Here is a 12,889-nt window from a genome sequence, read left to right as displayed (position 1 = left end):
CATTTAGAGTTAATGGTCATTTTCGTCCCTGTGGTTTGCTACTTTTGCCACTTCAGTCTAAAGTTTTAAAATTTGTCAATTTAGTCCTTGTAGTTTTAAATATTAGCCAATTACGTCCTCTCCGTCTAACGACATCCAACTATGCCGTTAGTTTAAGGGTATTTTTGTCTTTCCCCTTTTTATTTTGAGTTAATAGTCATTTTCGTCCCTGTGGTTTGAAACGTTTGTCAATTCAATCCAAAGTTTGATGTTTACTTTAATTCATTTTATTTTAAATTTTTTTCTGTCTATAAACCCGAAGATCATAATCCAAGCCCAAAACCATTGAGTAACGATCAATACAGGTCTGCATTTACTCTGTTGACAACAGTAATCATACCCCCTTCGTATTTAGTTTCTAGACATTTCCTAAACTCTCCCCCATGGTGGAATTCAATGGTAAAATGGTCACGGTAATTCTCTGAAACTGAATTGAACAGAAAAAATTTAAAGTTGTTTATTTGATTAATGCATAATAGTTAGGGTTTAGAGATTAACATATCGTAGCGAACATCTGGGTCGAAATCAACATCATGAGGTCGATTATTGTTGATTTCGACCCATATGTTCGACCTCATGGAAATGTGGAATATTCGACCTCTTGGTTTGTTCTCTATTTGGTAGGGGGTTTGCTTTCAAATCAGCAGCAAAAGTGTTACACCAACTGCTACGGGTTAGTGACTCAACTTCAAAATATACTTTGTGCTTATTAAGTTTAAATACAACTGCAGCAAGCAACAACATTATAAGTTTATAACCAGAACCATAAACAAAAGGTTTGAACAAACTGCTAGGCCGGCTATAAGGATCTTTTAACTTGATTACTTTTTGCTATCGTATATTAATTTGATTTTGTTCAAGGTTTGGTGTCTTTATTAGTAGCCCTTGTTGGTGTTAGTTTATAAAACATTGTTGCGTGACTGTACCTTTTCTAATCACAAGTTGTGCGTAAAATAAAATTTACACCACTACTTAATATACTGTTTATTTATGTTCACATGTTTACGTGTGTTTAAGTATTATGTACCTTGTACCTGAACACGAGCACATTCATTTTCCTAATGAAACGAAGGAACATGAGCAAGCCTTGTTCGTGTTCTTTTTAAGGCTTAAGGCTTACTTATATTTTGGTGTGTACTAATTTTACATGCTTAGTTGTATATAATAAATTGTGTGGTCTCTCTTGATTGGTACTCGGAATGGATGAATTAGCAGATTGAAAATATTAGTAGTACAAATATAGAGCTTATATAAAAATGCCGTCGAATTGAAAATATATGCATATGGCTTATTCTAATCACTCTTCTGATGAAGACAACTTGATTTTTAGGAACATAAACTATATTTATTATTATTATTTGTGATTTTTTCAGATAGTATGTATGTTGTAAACTATTTCTTATCATAGGTTTGCCAATCTTTCATTATCTATCTAACCATTCCTGAAATATTAAATGCAAGGTGTATACATCTCAGGAGTTAGGGTCGCTCGTTGTTTGGAATACTGTTACATGGTTGTAAAACATATGTTTGAGTTTATCTATAATCCTCAAAATCAATCTCTTGACCTTGTAAGTAGTTTCTATATGTTTATATACTTTGTTTAGTACACTATATGTTTGAACTACCAAGTTGGGTTTGTTGTTCGGGGTTAGGTCTGGTTGTATGGTTTTTGGGTTTAGATAATTGAAAAAAAACGTTCAAGCTGTTTTCCGAACTAACAATGTTCGTTTTTTGGGTTGAGATATAATAAAAAAAAATGTTTGGGTTTTTCGGTTTCGGGCTTACATATGATTGATTAAAAAAATATTCAGTTTTTTTCAGTGGTCAAAAGTAAGACGATAAATGTTTGGGTTATTTTTATTTTCGGGTTTGGGTTAGTACAGGTCGTGTTCGGCTTTTGTATGGGAGAGTTTGTGTCGATTTGTTTGGTTTTTGTTTGCGTTAGTTCGGGTCGTGCTCGGTTTTAGTTTGAATTGGTTCGCATTGGTTTGTTTGATTTTTGTTTGCGTTAGTTCGGGTCGGGTTTGGTTTGTTTGGGTTCTTATATTTAAGATTGTGGTTTGTTCGGATTATTTTGGGTTGTGTTAGTTATTCTAACTTGTATTTCTTTATTTTTCAGATTTGGCAAAACTCGACGGTGCCCCACTTACCGAGCTTGAAGATTTGATTATGAGATATGCCGAAACTATTTGATAGATTGTTTGCAAGGCCCAGTGATTCTCATACATATTAATCTTAATATTGGATTTATGTATTTTGATATCATTGTTGGTGTATTTAAATCTGTAATGTTGTGATTATTGGTATAAAAGTTGGATTTTTGTTGTTGGTGAATATTTGTATTTTAATGTGAAGCTGTAATCTATACTATATATAAAGTATGAGTAAGGAGCCTCTTAAATTTTAAGAGATACAAAAGTCAATACTTTATTTACAACGCACAATGCACCAAAAATATAAAAATTAAGGGTAATTAAGACTTCATTCCTTTAAAATATACTTATAATTTTGGTCCCACAACTTCACTACTTTTTTTGTAAATTTAGATAATAGTTACACATATGCCCCCTAATTCAAAACTAACTACCCCTCGACTTTTTAACGGTCACATCTTTTCACACGCTTAATATTTTTCTTAAAATAACTACATCATAAAAACGAGGATTTTATTCTCTTTAATTTGAGTATGATATTGCTATAGTTTTTTAGTTTTAAAAATTTAACATGTTACGCGATTACCGTGTAGAACCGGTAATAGGTTGAGTCGGGTGAGCTTGAGTCATTTGCAAAAGTGGATTAGAGTAAGAACAATTCGATACAAAAAAATGGTTAATTTGGTTCGCGTTCGAGTAGATAGGGGCAGGTCAGACCGATGTCGAGTCCATTCGGGTTTAGGGCCAAAACGGGTTGGTTTACAAAAGTGATTTATTTGAAATTAATGTATATTTCGGGTTTGCTTCTTGATTTTCGTCATCGGTTACGCAGATGTCTTTGAATACATGTACCGGGGCCGATAAACGCGTGTTCAGGACCACGTAACGTACATAACCAAATAATGGTAAGCGCTCAACATAGCGCCCTACACCGGTAATCGTTATTAATTACACCCGTGGTGTTGGTTAAGCATGTTAATGTCAGTAACGTGCATTCCGGGCCGGTTACGCGTGTTCAATCTTCGATTACACGCAACTGGCTTTGCACGAGTTACGTGTCAAATTTCGGGCTACGTGCACACTGTCATCAGATGATGTATGTACTGGCACATACTATACGTTCAATGTCGAGTTGCGTGCACAACCCCGCTGCATTGCACGGGCACTCGGCTAGTTTTAGTATAAAATATAAAGCTCAATATAATGCTCAAGAGTAACAATTACTGGCTTTGACTAAAAAGTATAAACTGTTGTTTTCAAGAAAATAAAATAAAAACCGCTGCAAACACAATTTGAAAACCGATTTACAAGTAAACCGCTGTTAATCACAACTCTCAATAGATAAACAACAATACAATATAAAGCGGTTCAAAACCTCTTTTAACTTAGCAAATAACCGTTGTTTAAGAGCCTTATTTGTAGTAGTGATTAAAATATATGTTGTATCAAGATTAAACAATACATTGCTTCAGCTCTAATTACTAGCCCAGACATTTTAATCTTATACCTGCCAGTTGTTTAAGAGCCTTATTTGTAGTAGTGATTAAAATATATGTTGTATCAAGAACAAACAATACATTGCTTCAGCTCTAATTACTAGCCCAGACATTTTAATCTTATACCTGCCAGTTGACATGGGTAAAAGCAAGTTTTTTCTTATCTGAATGACAATCTTCAAACTGGAATATATATAATATTATAAACCAACTTTTATATAACATGCTTCGTATTACAATTAAATTTTCTATATGGACCCTATAAAGTCATTAATATAATCTATTTGGACCACAATAGTAAGCACTACCTATCAAACTAATTTCCTAATATTACCATTCTCTATGACTTGTTTGTGTCAAATCATTTTGTTTCTCTCTTAAAATTTTGATGAAATGCACCGGCTAATGACTGGCCAAAGATAGTGAAAGCCTCAAGTCGATGTTATCGTCTTCTTGAGCCACCTCCAGCAAAACATTTCTTGGTTCAGTAGAGTACTCCATACGCTTGTAACAACCACCAACCTCGTGTGCCACCTTCGGTCACCAAAAAACACACACATCAATGGGTATAAACAATCTAATTAACAAAATTATACAAAAATTGAAAAAGAAAAAAAAAGGATTATTTTGTTAAAAAGAAAAAAAAAAACCTTTCTGTAAACGGTTCCGTCTTCTTCAACGTGCCAACCAGCTTCTTCACAAACTGCATTCAAGATATCAATGGTGTCAGCCTTCTTGGAAAGGTTATAGTTTCCGAACTTGCGTAACCCATAGAATATTTTCCGGGTTACGGATCGCCGGTTTCTTTCTCGCACACGGTTGTTTTGTCGCTCCTGGGGCTTGGGATGGCGGTATCGGATGACCACACGACCATCTTTGGTGGGTCGGCGAACCACCCATGGACCAGCAGGTTTCACGGACCTTTTGCTACCCTTCACAGCCTCTTTTTGCACCTCCATATGATCAACGGTTCAACTTAATTTCACTGTAATATTAATAGGCTTTGTATCATACATTTTCTTATTTATAGTCAAAAGAACAACATGAGACAAAAAAACATAAACAAGAAAGGAAGACAACAGTTAGGGTTTTTGATTTTATTCCTTATCGTACAAGATATTATTCCATGTTTTTGGCATGCATGCTTTCCCAGATTTGGATTGGTACCAGTTAGTGCTTTATGTACATTAGGTATTGCATTTTGGGTTGAGATTAGCAATTTTGAGAGTGGAAAGGTGAAATTCATATGGGTAAAAAGGTATAGAAAAGACTGAATACTTTGGGAAAAGTTCTTTTTGCAGCCTTTTATTTTATTTTTATGTTTTAACTATGTCAAAGCCATGCAAAAGTGTATTGAGACACTAGGCTGAGTGTATTTTCTTATAGCCTTTCCATTCAATCCCTATAATCAAATTGAAAATTATACTAAGTTATTATATATATATATATATATATATATATATATTTTAATTAAATAATATACTTTTATATCTTTATCATTATCATTTCTTTTTTCTTACTTACAACCACTTTTAAAATATATTAAAAAATTATAAGACATGAACAATAACTTTTCAAATATACTAGAAAAATAATTGAAATTTTCTCTCTTTTACATATAACATCCTAAACCACTTCTTACATTATAAAACTCCACTCACATATTTTGATGGATTGAATACTCTTATACGCTTCTTGTAATGAGAATTAAGTTTTCTTTTTAATAAGTGACAATAATATAAGAAAACCTGCCCTATATTTGCATGTGTATTTATTTATTTATTATTAATGATGAAATGAAATTTATTTTTTTAATTAACTAAGAAAAATAATGAAAGAGTTAATGGTCATTTTCATCCCTGTGGTTTGTTACTTTTGCCACTTCAGTCCAAAGTTTGAAATTTTGTCAATTTTGTCTTCATAGTTTTAAACATTAGCCAATTACATTCTCTCCGTCTAACGGCATCCAACTATAGCGTCAGTTTAAAGGTATTTTTGTCTTTCTCCTTTTTATTTCGAGTTAATGGTCATTTTCGTTCCTGTGGTTTGATACTTTTGTCACTTCAGTCCAAAGTTTGAAATTTTGTCAATTTAATGTGTAACATCCCGAAATTTCTAGATTAATATTTAATATTATATTTTCGTTAGATGAATTAAATGAGTTAGTGGAATAATAATAATACTAAATAAAGAAAAGAATTATGGACTTGGGTAATTAAAATGGATCAAGACAGTGGGATGGGCTTAGAGTCCATGGGCCTTAGTAGTATAAATACCCACCCTAAAACCCTAAATCCTCATTTTCTTTCACCCAAATCTCTACACACTCAAAAAACACACACACCTACACCATAAACCTTCGGCCGAGAGAAAGAGAGGTGAGATCCGAGCAAGCACACGCGATTCAAGATAGACACAAGATCTAGAGCCCTTAAGCAAGCTAACCGAGACCGAAGAACGCATCGAGGTAAGTCGTTCGCCTTTAAAGTTTATGTTTTTAATAACGTTTAATCGTGAAACTTAGAACAAGATTAGATCGGGTGTAAATAGAACGAAAAGCTGTAAACTTGATACCAAAACGAAACTAATGAAACCATAATCATCTACAGCTCGATTAAAAGAGGACCTTAAACTAGTATTGAACGTTTTAACTTAAAGGTCCAACCTATACGCGTTTTCGGGCCGAACCTTGCTTAAAAACGGCCATGGGGATGTTCGCGAGACTGATTAACATCATCATTAAGGGTTACGGGTTGAACATGGGTGTTAATGAAGTTAAAATCAAAACCGTCGCCACCTGTTGATAACTTCACCTAAGGTTAACTTCGCCTGAGGTTAACTTCGCTATGGTTAACTTCACCTGTTGATAACTTCACCTGAGGTTAACTTCTCCTGAGGTTAACTTCACCTGAGGTTAACTTGACCTGAGTTTAACTTAGCACTAAGTTGAAATAATCTGATACGATAGGACGAGTATTGATACGTGTAACCTATATAGTTAGCAGAGCACAGTTAAAGAGAGGAACCACGATAAACGGAGAAAGGAACCGCATTCAGGTGAGTTTCTAGCCCCATTCCTGGTTATGTTTTTCGGGGTTGTGTGCATACTCGATGTGATTAGTTAATACACTTACCTTAAGTGGTAAGTGTATGCCATATATGATATATGTGATAGATATGAATGATTGACTGTCGGTACGCAAACGATATTCGGATATTGTGCGTACTGTTAGGTTGTAAATAAAGATATGAATGTTATAAATGGATAATGTATGATCGTTATGAATGAATGCTTGTCGGGGAGTGAACGTATCTTCGGATATTGCACGGACCGACAAGGAGTACGATAAATGAATGAGGTGAAGAACGCCTAGAGTGTTCTTATGCTATAATGTAATTATTGTATATGTGAAGTATGTGTATACAGGTACACGAATGGTATGTGAGTTCTACGTTCGACATAGTAAGTTAGGATGGCAAATCCCTCTAGCTTCTGTTGGACATAGACTTGGCAGGTGATGGCGTAGTTAAGGACTGCGGGCCTTATACGTGATATAGGTGATAGATGTAAACGTAGATAGAGACGGTGGGCCTTATACGTGTTACAGATAATAGATGAGAACGTAGTTAAGGACTGTGAACCTTATACGTACTTCAGATAGGGGCCAGCATAGGAAAGGATTGCAAACCTTATACGTGCTGTAATTGTATTGTGATAGCATAGGGGAGGACTGTGGACCTCGTACGTGCTATGAACTAGGTTGCAACATAGGGAAGGACTGTGGACCTTGTACGTGTTGTTAATGTAGGATGGTATAGGGAAGGACTGCGGACCTTGTACATACCATGAAAGGGTGAACATAGGTAAGGACTGCGAACCTTTTACGTGTTCACGATCTTGAGTACAGGTATAGACGGCGGACTATGAACGTACTCTCGGTAGACTGAGGTTAGTGATTGTAGATATGTATGTATGTATGGTAGTAGGGTAACGGATTAAGTATGGATATGTATCTTCGGATATGTATGTATGTGTATGTAGTGTATGGCGTCCGATTAACTAGAACTCACTCAGCGTAGCTGACTTTTAGTATGCACGCAGGTGAGTAGAATGAGACAGCTAGCTTGAGCGGGCACATGGTGGGCGAATAGGAGACTGGCATCTGAAGACTCAAGATGTTTTAATGTTAATTGACGTTTATTTTGAAAGACAAGAATGTTTAATTAAGGCAAGTTTTGGATTGTTGTAATGTTTTATGAAAGTTTTTATATTCCGCGAAAGTTTTAATTACTCTGATTTGTAAGAACTGTGTTTATGAGTAAATCCGACGCTAAAGTAGGGCTACCGGGGCCTTACATACTGTTTACTTTAATTCAGTGTCTTTTTTTTTTCTGTAACCCCAAAGAGCATAATCCAAGCCCAAAACCATCAAGCAACGACCAATAAAGGTCTGCATTTACTATGCTGACAACAGTAATCATACCCCCCATCGTATTTATTTTCTAGACATTTCCTAAACCCACCCCCTCCCCATGGTTGAATTCAATGGTAAAGTGGTCAAGGTAATTTCCTGAAACCGAATTGTTCATAAAGAACTAAAATTCGTTTCTTTGATTAATGCATAATATTTAGAGTTTAGAGATCAACATATGTAGCGAACATCTAGGTCGAAATCAACATCAAGAGGTCGAATATTCCACATTTCCATGAGGTCGAACATATGGGTCGAAATCAACAATAATCGACCTCATGATGTTGATTTCGACCCAGATGTTCGCTACGATATGTTAGTCTCTAAACCCTAACTATTATGCATTAATCAAATAAACAACTTTAACCTCTTATGAATATAATTTTTTTCTTTCATGATGAAACACTTTTTTAAAGTTAAAGATCATATTTGAAAACATAATAAATCATAAAATTCATGGAACAGATAATATAAAGATTGAAAAGTGTTTTTGTGTATTTGAAAAAAATTCGGTAAGTGACAATAGAGTATTGAAATATAACAGTTATCTCAGGAACTATAAGATAAAAACATAAAACCAAGTGAACTAAATAAAGAGTTGTTAAATGAAAACCAACGGAAGACGTATGCATCTAATAGGTTGAATATTCAAATCTTGCAAGATGTAAATATATATGATTTATTAGCAATAAATTAAGAGTCGTTCAATAAAGAAAAGCCTTGTTAATTATTGACTAATACACTTGAGAATTGACGTTAAGAAAATGTTTTCATAAACACTTTAATTGTAAAATACTATTTGATTTCGCCTCACAATACGCAAGGTCATCAAACTAATTTGTGAGTAAAGTGTCAAAAGCATCCCTAATGTTTGATCATAGTGCGACTTTTATTCAAAAAATTTGTTTTTCGCAACTGGACCATCAAAGTTTCTTTTGTTCATAACTTTCAGTTTAGAATAGTTCTTTTGTTCATAACTTTTAGTTTAGAATAGTTTTGTCACTTTGTGTTGTGTTCATGCGAGTTTAGTTTGTAAATATCAGTTTTAATCAAATAAGTTTTTTAACGTAGTCAAGATAGAGCATCCACCCATCTACGTAATTCGGAGTTCAAGATATACTAAGTAATACCAACAAATAATAAAATAAAAATTAATATATAGAAAAGGATTACTAGATTTTAAATCTTCGTCACCATCACCATCACAAAGTTCCTCGATGCATAAACTTTACCGAGTGGAAGAAAATACCTTTCATTGTCTAATCAATCTTGATTACGTGGGCCAAAATATGTGTGGCTTGAGAGGGGAGGTTTTCAAAGGTAAACAACCTATGATTTTCCTCTTTTGGTCATATATGCTTTACACAAGCCCTTAAAAGGAATATTCCAAAGTCATTTTCCTTGTCAAGAAACACTAATTCAAGACAATTTCTTATTAGAGTAGAAGATAAACATGATGATTGTCATCAAGTCACATAAAACCTTAAATAAGCTACAGAAAGCAAAGAATCATGTCACAAGATGCATACAGGTTGCTAGTTTAATTCCTTGCAAGTACAAATTAAAACTGACATGTTGCTATTAAAAAAGTAATTTTATTAATTAAGTTGTTATTTAGTCAATCATATCAAATCTTATCAACTAGTCATTTTATATATTATATAACTATGTATAGATGATTCTAACTCATGGTCTGCCTCCTCAAACATGTATAAGGTCTTTCCATGTTATATTGTTACCTAATAATAAGACATCAATAATAAAAAAATTGATAACACTAAAAAACACTTTCTTCACTTGCATTGTCTGCCAAAGAAAAACACACACATATTAAAAAGAAAAAAAATAGAAGCAATTTCAATCTCAAGATATAGTTTTATTGAGACCACTTGAAATAACGTTTGACTTAATTATTACGATCCCACATATTACATTCTTTTTTTCTTAAATGACATTTTTTTTTTATCAAACCACAACAAAATCTAGCTAGAAGCTAGAAATACCATATACAAATATTTTATTACAACATACTTCCAGTATTGATTCTAACTTACGACAACCAATCAATACATAATTCCTTGATCTATTTTTCACCCATAGGAACGAACTCATCTTTACGCCTTCGTAATTTTAAATACTAAAGCAAACATATTCATGAAAACTTTATCATTTTTACTTCTCCAGATACATCATGTCACCATAAATACTGCTTCTATTATCTTTTTGTGTATAACGAACACGTTTAGCTCCTTTACTAACTCCCAATCTTTGAATAACCAAGTCAAAGGAAGATCGGACCTAGATCTTGCACCACACACTCCATTCATTTCAAACAACGGCAAATAATATACTCGACTTAAACTCTTAAAAAAATCAAAACCACAGACTTTGATGTCCCAATATATGCAAAACATCAAAACCAATGTTGTTGAAACCAGACCGAACCGGCCGGTCAGACGGTCTGACCGAGATATGATCCACTGACCGGTTCGGTTCTATGCAGTTCGCTCGTTTTCAAGGAACCGGCTGGTCAGACCGGAAACCAGACTGCTTGAACCGGTTTAATATGAAAAAAAAAATTTTTTTTTAAAAAATCGCCTTTTCAGCCCTACCCACCATTTTTGGGCGAAAGTTGTTTGGCCAGTCCGCCGTCAGATCCGGCTATAAAAACGTTGATCAAAACGTCACGTGATAACACGTCATTGGCTCGTATCAACAAAATGTCCATATCTTAGACCATCCACAGCATAAACCACCGTATCTACATCATATTCCAAATAATGATTTAACGTGTAAAAAAAAACCAATGTACGCAATAAAATAGGAAAAAGTAGTGAATACAAATATCTCCAATTTTTATCAACCCTTGACTTCCCATTATCACCCCAAACCCAAAAATGAAACCACCACCACCTTTTCACTCTCTCAATCTCCAATTTTTATTATTTTCCAATTTCATCGATGATCTTAAGCGGTACGCACGCATATTATTTATATGATCTTAATTAATCCATGCATGCGCCATTAATTGTTAATCCACGACGTACGAACTGCATGCAGGTTGTTATTAATTTGTTCAAATGAGATGCGATTCTGAATCAGATAATATATGCCTAATTCCAAACCTAATATGGGCGGTGAATCGAAGAACAACACCTCTGTGAGTAAACCTAACGCTGCTGCTGATGCTGATCATTTGAAACATAATACTTCTGCCATTAACAAAAACAACAGTTCGGATACGAAGAATAATAATCAAGCTGCTAAAAATAATAATCATAATTCTGAAGCTAAGCACCACCATCCTGATGATTCGAAAGCAAACGCTGATCATGCTTCCTCTCAGGTTTAATATTAACGTAACGAGAGAACTGTGGTTTTCGTCCTTACGATTTGTTCAAATTTATTTCAGTTTAAAAGTTTAAAATTTGCTATATTCATACCTAGAGTTGTTTCATTTTTGTGGCAAATTCATCATTCTCGCTAACATATTTTGGACTGAAATAGCAGATTTTAACAAACCACAGGACGGAAATTGCAATGAAAATGATACTCAAGGGATGGCGATAGAAAATCTGAACAAACTACTGGAACTAAAACCGAAAATCTAGCTAAAAAGAAGTTAATTAAATGTTCATAGGTTTAAGAAACTGATTATAGGATTGTTTAAGTAGGATAAAGTGATCAATGGTGACTTTTGTTGTTATTGTGATCCAGGGAGAAGGTGGTACATTATCTTCTCATGGGGCGGCTCAGCCATCGTCGGAAACCGGACATTCTCTTGATGACAACAAGGTTTTTCTTTATTCGTTATACATTTCCGGACATTTCATTACGTTATGGTTATATAATATCTTGCTCTTATTCGTTATTGATCCTGTTGCATTAATTTAACATTAGATAAGTTTTCCATTTGTAGAACCTGTTAAATGCACACGCAGTCATACAGGTCATATGATATGACGGAAAAGGTCATAGGGTCGTATGAGGGCCAGATTATCCCGTCGTGTGATTTTTAGGCAACAAAGGAATGACTGATGACCTTTTCACTTGCATATGACCCATATGACAACATGACATCATACAGGCCATATGATTTTTTAACTCATATTAATGACTGAAGTGACCAATGACAAAAGCCACATGGACCATATGACCTTGTTCGTCTTATCATACGGGCCATATGACCCTTATTGCCCTATCATACAAACCATAAGACATTATGAGGCCCGTATTATACGATTGGCAAGCTGGTGTACCCTTTTGGGATGGTAACTCGATTTCAGGACCATGTAGTTACGTTTTTGTGTATCCCATTTGATTCCTGTAATTATTGATTTACAGGTGTTCAAGAGTGGATCACTATTTCTTTCATCAAAAGGTGTGTTACTTTCATCACCGTGTGCTAACAAGCATTACAGTGGTGGTTTTTTCCTTATGTGTTATTGTTGTCATCTAGTATGCTTGCGGATGTAGAATAATGAAAACCCCGTGAGGTTCTAATAGCGGACTTGGGTTATAAACTAATAATGCACTATCTCATTGGGTTTGATTGTTCTTGTTACTACAATTAGTTTTTGTCTAGTTTGACATTAAATAATTGGTAAATTTGATCAAATGTTATATTTCCAGTAACCATTTTATTCTTTCCCAGAAAGAAATCATTAAATATCATACCTTAAAAGAAGTCCGTAATTACACTTGTCACTCAGGGATTGGCTGGACC

Source organism: Bidens hawaiensis, unplaced genomic scaffold, assembly GCF_021521415.1.
Source record: "Bidens hawaiensis isolate Kalapana, Puna unplaced genomic scaffold, B.hawaiensis_p1.1 tig00046108_1, whole genome shotgun sequence".
NCBI lineage: Eukaryota > Viridiplantae > Streptophyta > Magnoliopsida > Asterales > Asteraceae > Bidens > Bidens hawaiensis.
Note: the sequence above shows the minus strand (reverse complement) of the source record.